Source organism: Petaurus breviceps, unplaced genomic scaffold (assembly GCF_028583685.1).
Source record: "Petaurus breviceps papuanus isolate PSGF00001 unplaced genomic scaffold, PetGlider_PUasm1.0 81, whole genome shotgun sequence".
Taxonomy (NCBI): domain Eukaryota; kingdom Metazoa; phylum Chordata; class Mammalia; order Diprotodontia; family Petauridae; genus Petaurus; species Petaurus breviceps.
The window spans coordinates 7,736,327-7,748,481 of record NW_027186546.1 but is presented as its reverse complement, the minus strand read 5'-3'; positions in this window follow the sequence as shown (position 1 = coordinate 7,748,481).

Below are 12,155 nucleotides of genomic sequence, written 5' to 3'. Positions count from 1 at the left end.
CAGGTTGCTCCTTAGTCTTCTTCGCTGGTTCACCGTCCATTTCACACTTCATAACTACAACTGTACCCTAAGGCTCCATCTTGAGCCCTTTTCTCACTTAGTGACTCCCTTAGCTCCATTAGGTTTACTTATCATCCTTTCTATGCATGTGATGGTTCCCAGATTCATATATCCATCCTTATTTTCTCTCCATCTCCAATGCATCCTCCCTAAAATGACAAAGTGATTTTCCTTAAACACAGATCTGATCATGTTACTGCCTAAAATCAATAAACTCCATTGCCTGCCTATTACTTTTAGTATTAAATAGAAAGTTCTGTGTTTGGCATTTAAAGTCCTTCATAACCAGGCCCCAATATAACTTTCAAGCCTCATTATATTTCACTCCCCTTCTTGTACTTTATAGTCCAGTCAACTGGATGTATTATTTTCTCACACGTGTCATTCTCCATCTCCTGTCTCCCTATTTACTCTGGCTATCTACCCTGTCTGGAATGAGAGACATCCTGGAATCCCCATGAACTCTTAAAGATCCCTTGTTTCATTTAAGATTGCCCAAGTACTACTTTCTACATAAATTCTCTGATCCTTAAAATGTAGACCATCACCAACGATGAGTTCTCTGACTTTAGATTCTTTAGAGGCCTGGATTATAATCATAATTATAATATGTGAGCACCATTGCATCTATCATTAACACAACTAATTTTATCTAATCTGTACTCAATTTATTTTTGTATATTTTCCTTCCCAATAGTTAAACCTCTTTCCTGTCATCCTTTTTCTCTGCATTATTAGAGTAGTTATTCAAGGGCACCTCTCAAAGACCTCAGCTCTAGTCCAAAGTTGTTCACAATGTACTTGATTCCCTTTTCCTCCCCCCTGTTTTCTTCAGTTGCTAGTGCCCTCCCTACCAAAATTACCTCATGTTCATTTTGCATATTCTGTATATATCCAGCTTTGATACCCCAAGGACCATGCCATCTTTCTATCTGACTTAATAATTGAAACTTTAGGAAAAGGATTTAGAATATTTTGTTTTAATCAGCAAAGTCTACCTTCTTATTCTCCCACCTCAATCTCTCTGCCATACCCAAAATGAAAACACAATGAAACAAAATCCATTACAAACATATAGTTCATTAAAGAAAATTTTCCATTGACCATATCTAAAAATTTGCTTCTTTGCTCTTTCTTCCAGACTGTTTTTGACTTGGGCTGGACTCTGTGGCCCTTCTGGAGGCAAGTCTAAATTGGTTCTACTGCTGCTTAGAGGTAGTGAATATTATGGCAGTACAGGGTCTGTTGGTGACCAGAAAGCTTCAGTGCTCCCCAAGTAGTCTGATCCAGGGAAGAGTCTGATTGCTACCTCTGGTCTAAGCTCTGCAAGTTTGGGTTTGGGTCTGAGCAACAGTATTTTGCTGCTGTATTCAGCCACTATCAGCCAGCTGGAGGGCTTTGTTGGTTCAGAATTGTAGGTTCCCATTTGGTCTGGTATTCTTGCATTGGTTAATCCTTTGTAGGTTGGTCTAGATGCTGGAAATGAGAACTCTCTTTGTGCTTGGGGTCTGCTGCTGCTTCTTCTGAATTTCCTCCTTTCTCAGTACCCCACCTCAGGCATCTTTGACCAGGAATGCCAGTCTTCAAGGACTCTTCATTCTGTCTTTTCTTTGTGAGCTAGAACTGGGTAGCAGGGAACAAAGCTGCCAACTTCTACCTGTCCCCATTGAAGTGCCTCATAAAGGTCTGCAGATTACCAATGTTTGGATCTGGAGTCTCCTCTTGCCCTGGTACACAGGATTTCCCTGAGCACTAGACGGTTCATATGAGGAGTGCAACTGGCCCAACCCTGATCCCAGTATCCCCAATGTCTGTGGCCTCCTTATCTGTCTCCCTGAACTGAGTTGGGCTGGACAAATGACTCACTGTGACTTTTCCTGGATTTCCCTATTAAGATTCAGTCCAGGGCATTTTCTAGATCTTTGTGAGGGGGGAGGAGGGGAGTTCACCTCAATGCTTCTTACCTCTCCTCCATCTCATCTTAGCTTCTGAAACTTTCCATTTGTCTTGTCTCCTTCATTAGAATATGGGCTCCTTGAGCAAGGACTGTCTTACTTTTCTATGTGTATCCCTACCATTTAACACAGGGCTTTGCAATGTAGAAAGTATTTCACAAATCCTTCATTCATATGCTTATACCCATACATCTTGTCTCCCCTGAGAGAATGTTAGCTCCTTGAAAGCTGGGATGATTTCATTTTTGTATCTAGCATTTAGCAGCCTATGTGGTACATAGTAAGCATTTAATGAATCTTTGTTGATTGATATAAACAGTAGATCTACATGTATGGTGATATTACCAGCCCAAGCAAGGAATTTAAATATAGAACATGGGGATATCCATGTGAGGAGAAGATGTTACGCTGTAATCATAATGAAATTTGAAGACCCCTTAGTATTGCCAAGCTAACAGGTACTTAACACTTAGTTTCAAATTAAACCTCTGTAAAGAAACAGAAGGTATGAATCCCTGTTGCTGATGTAACAGGAAGGGGCTGAACAGGGAGGATATAATACCATATATAAGGAAAAGCCCCAGCTGGGAGAGTCAGAATTTCTTGGGGTAAGCATCATGGAGGCAGAGCATCTGCTGCCAGAGAGAAGGAGAGAGAGAACTTCTCTCAGCTAGCATCTGAAGCCTGGGCTGCTGCTGCTGGACTGAAGACTGAACTGAGAATTGAGAAGAACTGAGAAGAGAAATGAAGAACTGAGACAGAATTTCTTGGAGCAAGCAGCATGGAAGCTGGATAAAGTGATCTTGATTTTGAGACCAGAGCTGGAGAAAGTAATTTTGATTCTGAGAACAGAACTTGTGGGACTTGTGGTGGCAGAACTCAAACTTGTGGTGCTGGAGCTGCAGAAGACTTCCAAGGGCCAGCTGGAGGACTGAGGAAGCATGACTGTGGTGCCGGTACTTTGCACAAATGTTGTTGTGACTTTGGTAATGTTTGTGAATGTTATTGTGGTCTTGTTAAACCTTGTCTTCCCAGGAACAGAGACTGTGAGAGATTTGAGGTGGACTGGACACTGTGAGCTTTAATATGGAGCAGGAACTGTACAGAGAGCTGGACAAGGAACTGGGAGCTGTCTGCCTTTGAAATCAGGTGGTAGTTGGTTAGATTTGGACAGGAGCTAGGACCATGGAAGAGGAACCATGAAAGCTGAAAGCCTGCCTCAAGTCAAGATGAAAAGACCTCTCCATGGGTACTGAGTAGTGACTAATGGAATTGTCTGAGTAGTGACTGATGAAATAGGGTATGAGTAGTGACTGATGAAATTGTAACTTACTTATGACCTGTGGGTGGATGGCTTTGTACTCTCCACTACCCCATAAGAGGGTACTGAGTAGTGACTAATGAAATTGTAACTTAATTGTACTCCATGGGTGGAGGACTTTGACTTTTTTACTTTGTTTTCCTTAAGGAGGCACCTCCTTAAGAATGATTGAATTAAGGACTTTATAATTGACTAAATGAATGTACTTTGCTTAAAACTGTGTGACCACTCTGGTGAAAACTACATGGCCACTTTAGTGATAAGTTATTATGTCATTGTGAATTCTGTACCTTGATTTTCTATGAATGTTTTGCTCTGATCTGTTACTGAATAAATAGAGAGATTAAACAATACTGTGTCATCAGAACCTTGAAAAGCTGTTCACAGCAGCAGTCCTCTGGAAAGGTTTACATACATTCAGTCAGTTTCTAGTTTCTCTCGTGCTATGTTAATTTGTAGAAACTACTAGTGGTCAAACTAGAACCATCAAAAATTTTGTTTCTTCCAGTTTATAGTATATAATTAGTTGTAATTATATTATATGATTATGTGTTATATAGTATACCTATAATGTTATATAATTATAATATTATAGTATATTCATTTAGCCTATCAATTAATATAGAGAAATCAAAGGGAGAATTCTTCACTGATTGTCTCCCATTTTGTTATAAAAATGGATGTAACCACTTTTCTCCCCAAACAATGAATGAATGAAAAACATTTGTTAAACACTTGATTTATTAAATCCTTAAACTTTGTGCTAAGCATTAGAGATGTAAATTCAAAAGTGATATAGTAGTCCCTGCCCATAAGGAGCTTACATTCTAATAGGGAGGGATAACACATGCAGGGGACTGGTTGCCAGGGAATGGTGTCTTAGTCTGGGTAGTCACAGAGATGATGAGTGTAGAGCCATAGGAGAGCAAATGGGCATGCTCTCATCTTACTGCAGGGGTCCAGACAGTATTAAGATGGCGGAGGGTGGATGGCATGGTCTAATGGCCCGGGATTGCTAAAATATAATAACTTATGGGAGTGCCTGGCACTTTATAAGTTTGTTGACTGACTGAGTTTGCACTAAGTCACTCAGCAGTCAGACTATTTTGCCCTGGGGCAGGAGTTCCAAATTTGAGTGGACGAATTCCCTCAGGGTTAGGTCTCTGAAGAGGTGAGTGACAGGTCAAATGGCATGAATCTGGCTGGAGCTGATACTCATATGGAATGTGAAACGTAGCCTGGTCTGAGAGCAGTTTAGCAACCAAAATCATTCATCACACTTCCTGAGAGTTCATATGGCTTTTAGTGTTATTTTCATGTATTTTTTGGAGTCATTACATTATTCTCTTGAAGCCCCTTTTTTCAGTCTCCATCACTACATACAAGTTTTGCATGTTTCTCTGATTTCCTCATCTTGGTTATTTCTTAATGGCTCAATAATATTCCATTATATTCATGAGCCACACTTTATTCAACCATTTCCCAATGATTGATACCAATTATGTTCCCAGTTTTTTGTTACTACTAAAAATATAGATATACATTTTTTTTTAATGTACAAGTTGCCTTTCAATGCCTGCTGGCGAGTCTAACATCATAAAAACATGCTCGGTTTGCTTTTGTGGGAACAGCCTAACCCCACAGGAAAGCTCTAGGGATGCTTGGTTCTAAGGCTGGTCCATCAAATAACCTGTTGTGTGGCATCAGACAAATCACTTTTAACTATAATTTCCTCACATGTGAAGAGGGGGAAATATCTAACTGAAAAACCTACCTCCTATGGTTGTCATGGAGATAAACTGTTTAGTGGCTGCAAAACCTTTCATGGGGAACAACAGCAATTGAGATTTCTAACTTCTCAGATTTGTATTCAGAGCTGGTTTTGACTTCCACTTACTCAGGGTCAGTTTCTGAAAAACAATTTTGGTTTTTGCAGTATTGGTAGAGAATTACACCCATTTCCTGGGATAGAAAATCTGATTACCAAGAAACATACTTGAAAACCTAAACCTCAAAGCTTAGTTTCAGAGACAAACGAAGAAGAGTTTCTTGTAGGGCACATGCATGCATGTAGGAACACACACTGGCACATGGAGGATTTTTGTCTTTATATGTGGACTGGCTCAGGATAGAAATGCCCACCATTAATACAGATGTGTATCTATAATTTATAATCTCAGAGATTTGCCTGGGTTCCTAACAGTTAAAGGGAGTTGTTTCATAGCTAATAGGTGTTAGAATTTATGTGTCACAGGCAAGATTTGAACCCAAGTTTTCCTGAATCCATCGTAAATCTTCTATCAGCTCTATCCTATTGTCTCTCCTGCATATATGCATTTTTTCTTTCTCTTTCATTTCAAATCAGTTAAAGAGCAAACCAACCACAGGTAAGCTAGTATAAGCTAAGCAAAATCACAGAGGTCCAAAACCAGTCAGTCAACAAACATTTATTAAGCACTTGCCTTGTGCTAATTGCCAATGCAAAGACAAAAAAAACAGAAACAGAGAAGATAAATTAGAATATTTCTAAAAGAAATTTGTCTTCATGCAAGGATTTCAGAAGGAAGAGGAAGGCACACTGGCTGTATCTGTAATCAAGAGATTTGGATTATTGTCTTGGCTTTGCTAACTGTGATCATAGGCAAGCAAGTTAGTCTCTAAGTCTTTGTTTTTCCAGTTGTAAAGATACTATTACTTAAATGACCTGGCTCTTTGAATTTCTGACAGGAAAGTGCTCTTAAAATGTGAGTTATTATTTATCTAACAGTGCTAAACATACTAGGAGTTTGGCAAATATTTGTTGAACAAACAGTGACCTGAAAGCTAACTGATGTTTCTCTAATAAATGTAATACCAACTTAATTTGTGGGATCCATTTTATAAATTGAGTATCTACAACCCCCTTGCAGAACGACAAAGTGGTTGAGACATGTTAGAAAATACTTTGAAATTTGAAAGGAGATGGAAAGTTAAAGAAAGAAACATAAATACTTAGAATCCTAGGGCATGTGTTCAAATACCAGCTCTGCCAATGAACATGAACAATGAACCAGTTAGCCAATGAACATTCATCATATGTCTCCTAAATGTTCATATTAACTATTTGTGACCAACCTGTGGTGGAGCCTTCCAAGTTCACATTGGTCTAATCAGTCACAGTTGGATACATTGTATCTTGACCCCAGCATCATGAATGAATGACAACAACCTACCAGTAATTTTCCAGGTACTGTACTAAGTGTGGGGGACAGAAGAAAAGTAAAGGAGAACTCTCTAGGAGCTCACAATTTAATGGTAGAGGCAACATGCAAACAACCATGAACAAACACCCTAAATATAGGATAAATTGGAAATATTCAACAGAAAGGAGATGCTAGAATGAAGAGCAACCGGGAAAGCCTTCCTGTAGAGGGTGGGATTTTAGCTGGAACTTGAAGTAAGCCAGGGAACCTGCCTTACAAGATTTTCCTCCGTTTCTTCCTCTGTAAAATGTGCAGATAGATTAAATGACCTTGGAGGTGACTTCCAACTCTTGATATATGACCCTATAAACATTATATTGGGGTTTCACTATAATGAAAAGGTCTGGCAGAACGAGTGGGTCACCTGAACTTAGCCAGCGCAAAAGATACAGAAGAAGGTCATAAGACTGTGTAAATTCAAAGGAAAATGTTGTAGACTCAAAGTCAGGAGGCCTGCGCCAGCCAACCTACCTGTCTCCCCCTAGATATTTTCATCTGAAAAATGGGGCAGGGGTTGAATAGATGATCTCTTGGAAGGTGAAGAGGAGAAAGGAGCACACAGTTATCAAGCACCTACTATGTTTCAGGTACTAGCCTAAGTGCCTGAATATTACAAATAGAATCTCCTTTGATCCTAAAATTCTCTTCTAACTCAGTTGCTAGGATGACACTGAGAGAGAGTCAGAAACCCATCAAAATCATTAGAGTCATAGGCAGGAAAATGAAGAACCAGGTTTAAGCTAGTTCATCTATCGCTGTTTCTTATCTTGAGAGTCAGAAGCAGACCAGGAAGGTTCAGGGGTGAAGCCTTTTAGAAAGCTGTTTTTGTCTGATAGTAGGATCCCAAGACACTATGCAAAGCTTCTGTTCTCAGCTTTAAATGAAATTGCTTGTTCTACTTTCTACATCTTTAAAGCCTCTAGGTTTTTTTTTTGTTTGTTTGTTTAAATTAAATCTTTTCTGAACAGATGTGGGGGTGTCTCTATAGGGTGGATTGAGCTTTTCTGGTTGCTCGATTAGGAGTTACAGTGTGCAGAGCTATTTGGAAAAGTAGCCAAATTGAATGCAGAAAGACAGACTCAATAGCACTAGTATCAGCTATTTGTCTTGTAAAAGACCATATTTCGATGTGATGTTATTGAACCTTCACGCTTAATGACCCCTATAATACACTGCTATCAGGCAGTGCCATCTGCATTTGGGCAAATGCACTCACTGTTGTTTACTCAGCATAAATTATCTTTATTTAAGGTTTAGTGGGAGAGGCATCTATTTGGATATGTGTGCTTAACTGATTATAGACCAGAGTGGGCTGTGGAATGATTTCCTTGTGCTTGGAAGCTGCTGTGAAATGATAAGAGACTGCATATGTTAGCAGCAACAATCACAGACTGACAAGGGGTACAACTTGTTTTTAATGAGTCTGAGTCCAAAGTTAAAAAGTCAAAACCTTCCTTTTTGTCACCCTGGACTATTCAAACTGGTTGATGATGATGATGGCAATGGTAATGGCAATGATGATGATGATGATTTGGACCCTCCCTTAAACAAACACACACACACACACACACACACACACACACACTTAGGAGAGCCTCTCAAACACAGCTTACTACAGCTTCTGTCCACAGTACACCCTATAGCAGTGCCCAGGGCTCCTAAGAATGTCTCCCAGATGCAACCCTTTAATTGACACTGGCAATTGCTTTAGAAAGCTGCTGCCATCTGTAGATAGAAATGAGCATATGCACATATGTAATTATGATAGGAAGGAGAAAAATATGGGGTGGGGGGAAGAGGAGAAGAAGGGATAGACATTAGGAAAAAGAAGGTAAAGAGGAAGAAGCTAAATTCCCTGCAAAGTGAAGTGGGGAAGGGGAAAAAGACAGAAAGACACAGAAACACAAAAAGACAGAGATTCAGATCATCCCTAATGACTTATTAAAGCTTCCCCCACCCCAATCTTCTTTTTCTCATTTTGATCATCCTTTTCATTTTTTTTTCATTTACTTCTCTTTGTTTACTTAGGACATTAGACAACCTTGAGCTGAGATAAAAATAACTGGACTCAGTCTGAGTGTACGTAGTGAAGAGTCAGCTAGAAAAAGAGAAGGAGAGAAGCAGTTGTGGTGCAGTAGAAGGAACACTGGATTTACAGCCAGAAAAACAATGTTTTAATCCGGACTACTTGAACATGGTCATGTGATTTAATCATTTTGTACCTCAGTTTCTTTATTTGTAAAATGGAGCTAGATGGAGTTTCTCTTGCTGTGATAATCAAATAAGAAAATGTGTCTTGCATACAAACATTAAACACAGAAGCAATGAATATCGATGTTATTGTCATCCAAAATGTGCTATGTCTGTTGGAGTCACTCAGGTTGCTAGCCTTGGAGTGTTCCTAGAGCCCTCCTTCTCCTTCATCCCTTACCCCATTCCCATATAGAATTAATGACCAAATGCTGTCAATGCTACTTCCATGACATCACCCTACACAATCACTGCCCTATTCCAAGACCTCCTCTCTCACTCTGGTTCTAATCCATCCTTCACAGAGTAAGTGTAAGCAATACCAGTGTAAGCAATCATGTTTATCCGTGGGTATGACCATGATACTGCTTGGTCTAATGCCTTTTATGGCTCCCTATTCTCATTAGGAAAAAAAGAAAAGTGTCCATTCTGGCATCTAATATCCTGTACAACATGACTCCTATCTACCTTATCAGCTTTATTTCAAACTATTCTTCTTCATACAGTGCCGCAAGACATTGGATAAAGTGCTGGGCTAGAGTCAGGAGTTCAAATTTGTCCTCAGATACTAACTGTGTGACCCAGGATAAGTCACTTAACCCTGTTTGTCTCAGTTTCCTCATCTATAAAATGAGTTGGAGAAGGAAATGACAAATCACTCTATTACCTTGGCCAAGAAAACCCCAAATGGGGTCATGAAGAGTAGGAGATGGCCAAAAACAACACAATAAAATTCTCCTCCATGAACTCTATGTTCCAACCAAGTTTAATTGCTAGATCTGTAAGTTGGGCATCCCTCTGTGAATGTTTCCTTGATTTCCCCAGTTTTAATGCTTTCTCCTCCCTCAAAATGTTGAGTCATACAAAACTCCATTGAAGAACCTGTAATTTTTAGCTGGGAGAAGTAATGTCTTAGGGAGGCTTAGGGAGAGAATAACTTTCTTTAAGTATTTAAAGACTGCTGTATGTATACAGTATTAGACTTCTGCCTGACTTCAAGAGAGTGAGTAGCGATGGGTAGAAGTTGGGATATATGGAGACAGATTGAGGTTCCATAAGAGAAAAACATACTAATAATTGGAGTTGTTCAAAAGTGGAATGGGCTCCCTCATAATTAGAGATCTTTAAGTGGATTCTAGATAGCTGTTTGTCAGGGCTAGTTATCAGTAGAAAGGATCCCTTACCCTTCAGAAACAGGTTAGCTTAAATCAACCCTGTTCATTTGGTGTTGCCCATTTTTGCGGAGTCTTTGCATTACTCTATAACCCCCTGATGAGTAAGATGTTCAGTGATAGGGATCTGTAGATGGTACAGTAATAGAATGCTGGCCCTGGAGTCAGGAAGACCTGAGTTCAAATCTAACCTCAGATAATTGCAAGCTATATTACCCTGGGTAAGTCATTAAATTACCTAGTCATTTAACCTCTGTCTGTTTAAGTTTTCTCATCTGTAAAATGGACATAATAGTAGAACCCACCTAAGGATTGAATGAGATTATATATGTAAATGTCAGCTGTTACTAGTGTTCTATCTGTTATCTAGTTAGGTTATGGCTTCCCATTATTCTTGGTCTTTCATGTTTGGTATCCCAATACCACCACTTCATTTACTTTACTGTATGTTCCACAATTAAAGGAAGAAATTTGCCTTTTAATGGTACACATTAGTCCTTCCAGTTGCATTAGGGTGAAATCACATAACACAGCCTATTTAGTAACATTTCACTCCAAGGGGCAATAAATACCAAATTTAATCACATGGCTAGAGTAGTTTATTAGAGACTCAAGCAATGTTTATTTTTTAAATGAACAAACAATAACATTAGACTCCTGGAAAGAAAATTTGCATTCTCTTGCCACTTTAATTCCCTTCAGATTTGTTGCTTTAAACATGAGAAATTCTTCTGTTCTTAAGGGTGCCTTCATTCTTTTCTGGCATCAGAAGACTTGCATTACTGTTTCGATGTCTGGTTATTTTTATGAGATATTCAGTAACTGTGCTCCATTCTACTGAATAATGTCTATTTGATTTTTAAAAATCACATCTGCATAGTGCCTTAAGGTCTGAAATGTACTTTCCTTACATCAATTGCATAGGACAAGATTGTTATACTGCCCATTCTATAATCAAGGATTGAAGCTTGAAACTTTATAAGAACAGATTCAGCAAAGTGGAAGAATAGGAAGCTACATTGCAAAGAGTTAAGAAGAAAGTAGGTTTGCATGTATATAATGTACTTACATATATATGTATATATATATACTGCCTACTGAGTGTCAGGCATTATATTAAGTGTTTTGCAAATATTATCCCATTTGATCCTCATGATAACCCTGTGTTAGGGTTATTCCATTTTACAGTTAAGGAAACTGAGGCAAACAGGTGAAATGATTGGCCAAGGTCATACAACTAGTAAATGTCTAAGACCCAGCGCTCTATTCACTGTGGCCCATTTTGGGAGTTCCTTATAGCAATGAGGATTAAATTTCAGCCTTGCCCGTCCATCTTGTGTAAATCTTGTCCATATTCTTGCAAAAGTTCACCATGGGTGGTTTTCCCAACATACTGAAGCCCTTCTTCACTTCTTCTTCACATTCAACTCAATCCAATATTAATTGAGCACCTACTAGGTTCTGTACTGTGCTAAGTGCTGGGGGTACAAATAAAAACAACAAGAAATGATAGTTTGGGGAGGCTAGGTGGTGCAGTGAATAGAGCATCTGCCCTGGAGTCAGGAGGACCTAAATTCAAATCTGGCCTCAGACACTTAACACTTACTAGCCATGTGACCTTGGGCAAGTCACTTAACCCCAATTGCCCTCCCCCCCCCAAAAAAATACATATATATAGTTCCTGTCCTCAATATGCTTACAATCTAATGATGGAAGACATCATACAAAAGGAGGCTAAAAATGCTCTGTGTATGTGTGTGTATGTATGTGAGTGTGTATGTGTGCATGCATGTGTGTGTGTGTGTGTGTGTGCGAGATTTCCCACCAGGGAGTACCCAGAGAGAGGGCATGCTATTCTGTGGAGTGGAAGCCAAGCAGAACTGCTGATGGAGAGTTACCTGGAAAGTTCTGGAAGTTCAGAACTCTCTATAAAGAATGGCTTTGGGCGTTAATGCTCCACTCTCCAGCCCTTCAGTCAGAGGAGTGAGGGGACCTAAGTCATGAGTATTTCCATGATGATGGAATTTCAGGTGATCATTTCATCCTGCCTGGGACCTGCTGTTCTATGGAGACCAAACCAAGCAGAGATGCTGATGGAAAGGATGGAAAGGGGAGTTTCATCACTAAGGTACCAGTGGAGCCTTCTTCTGTCCAG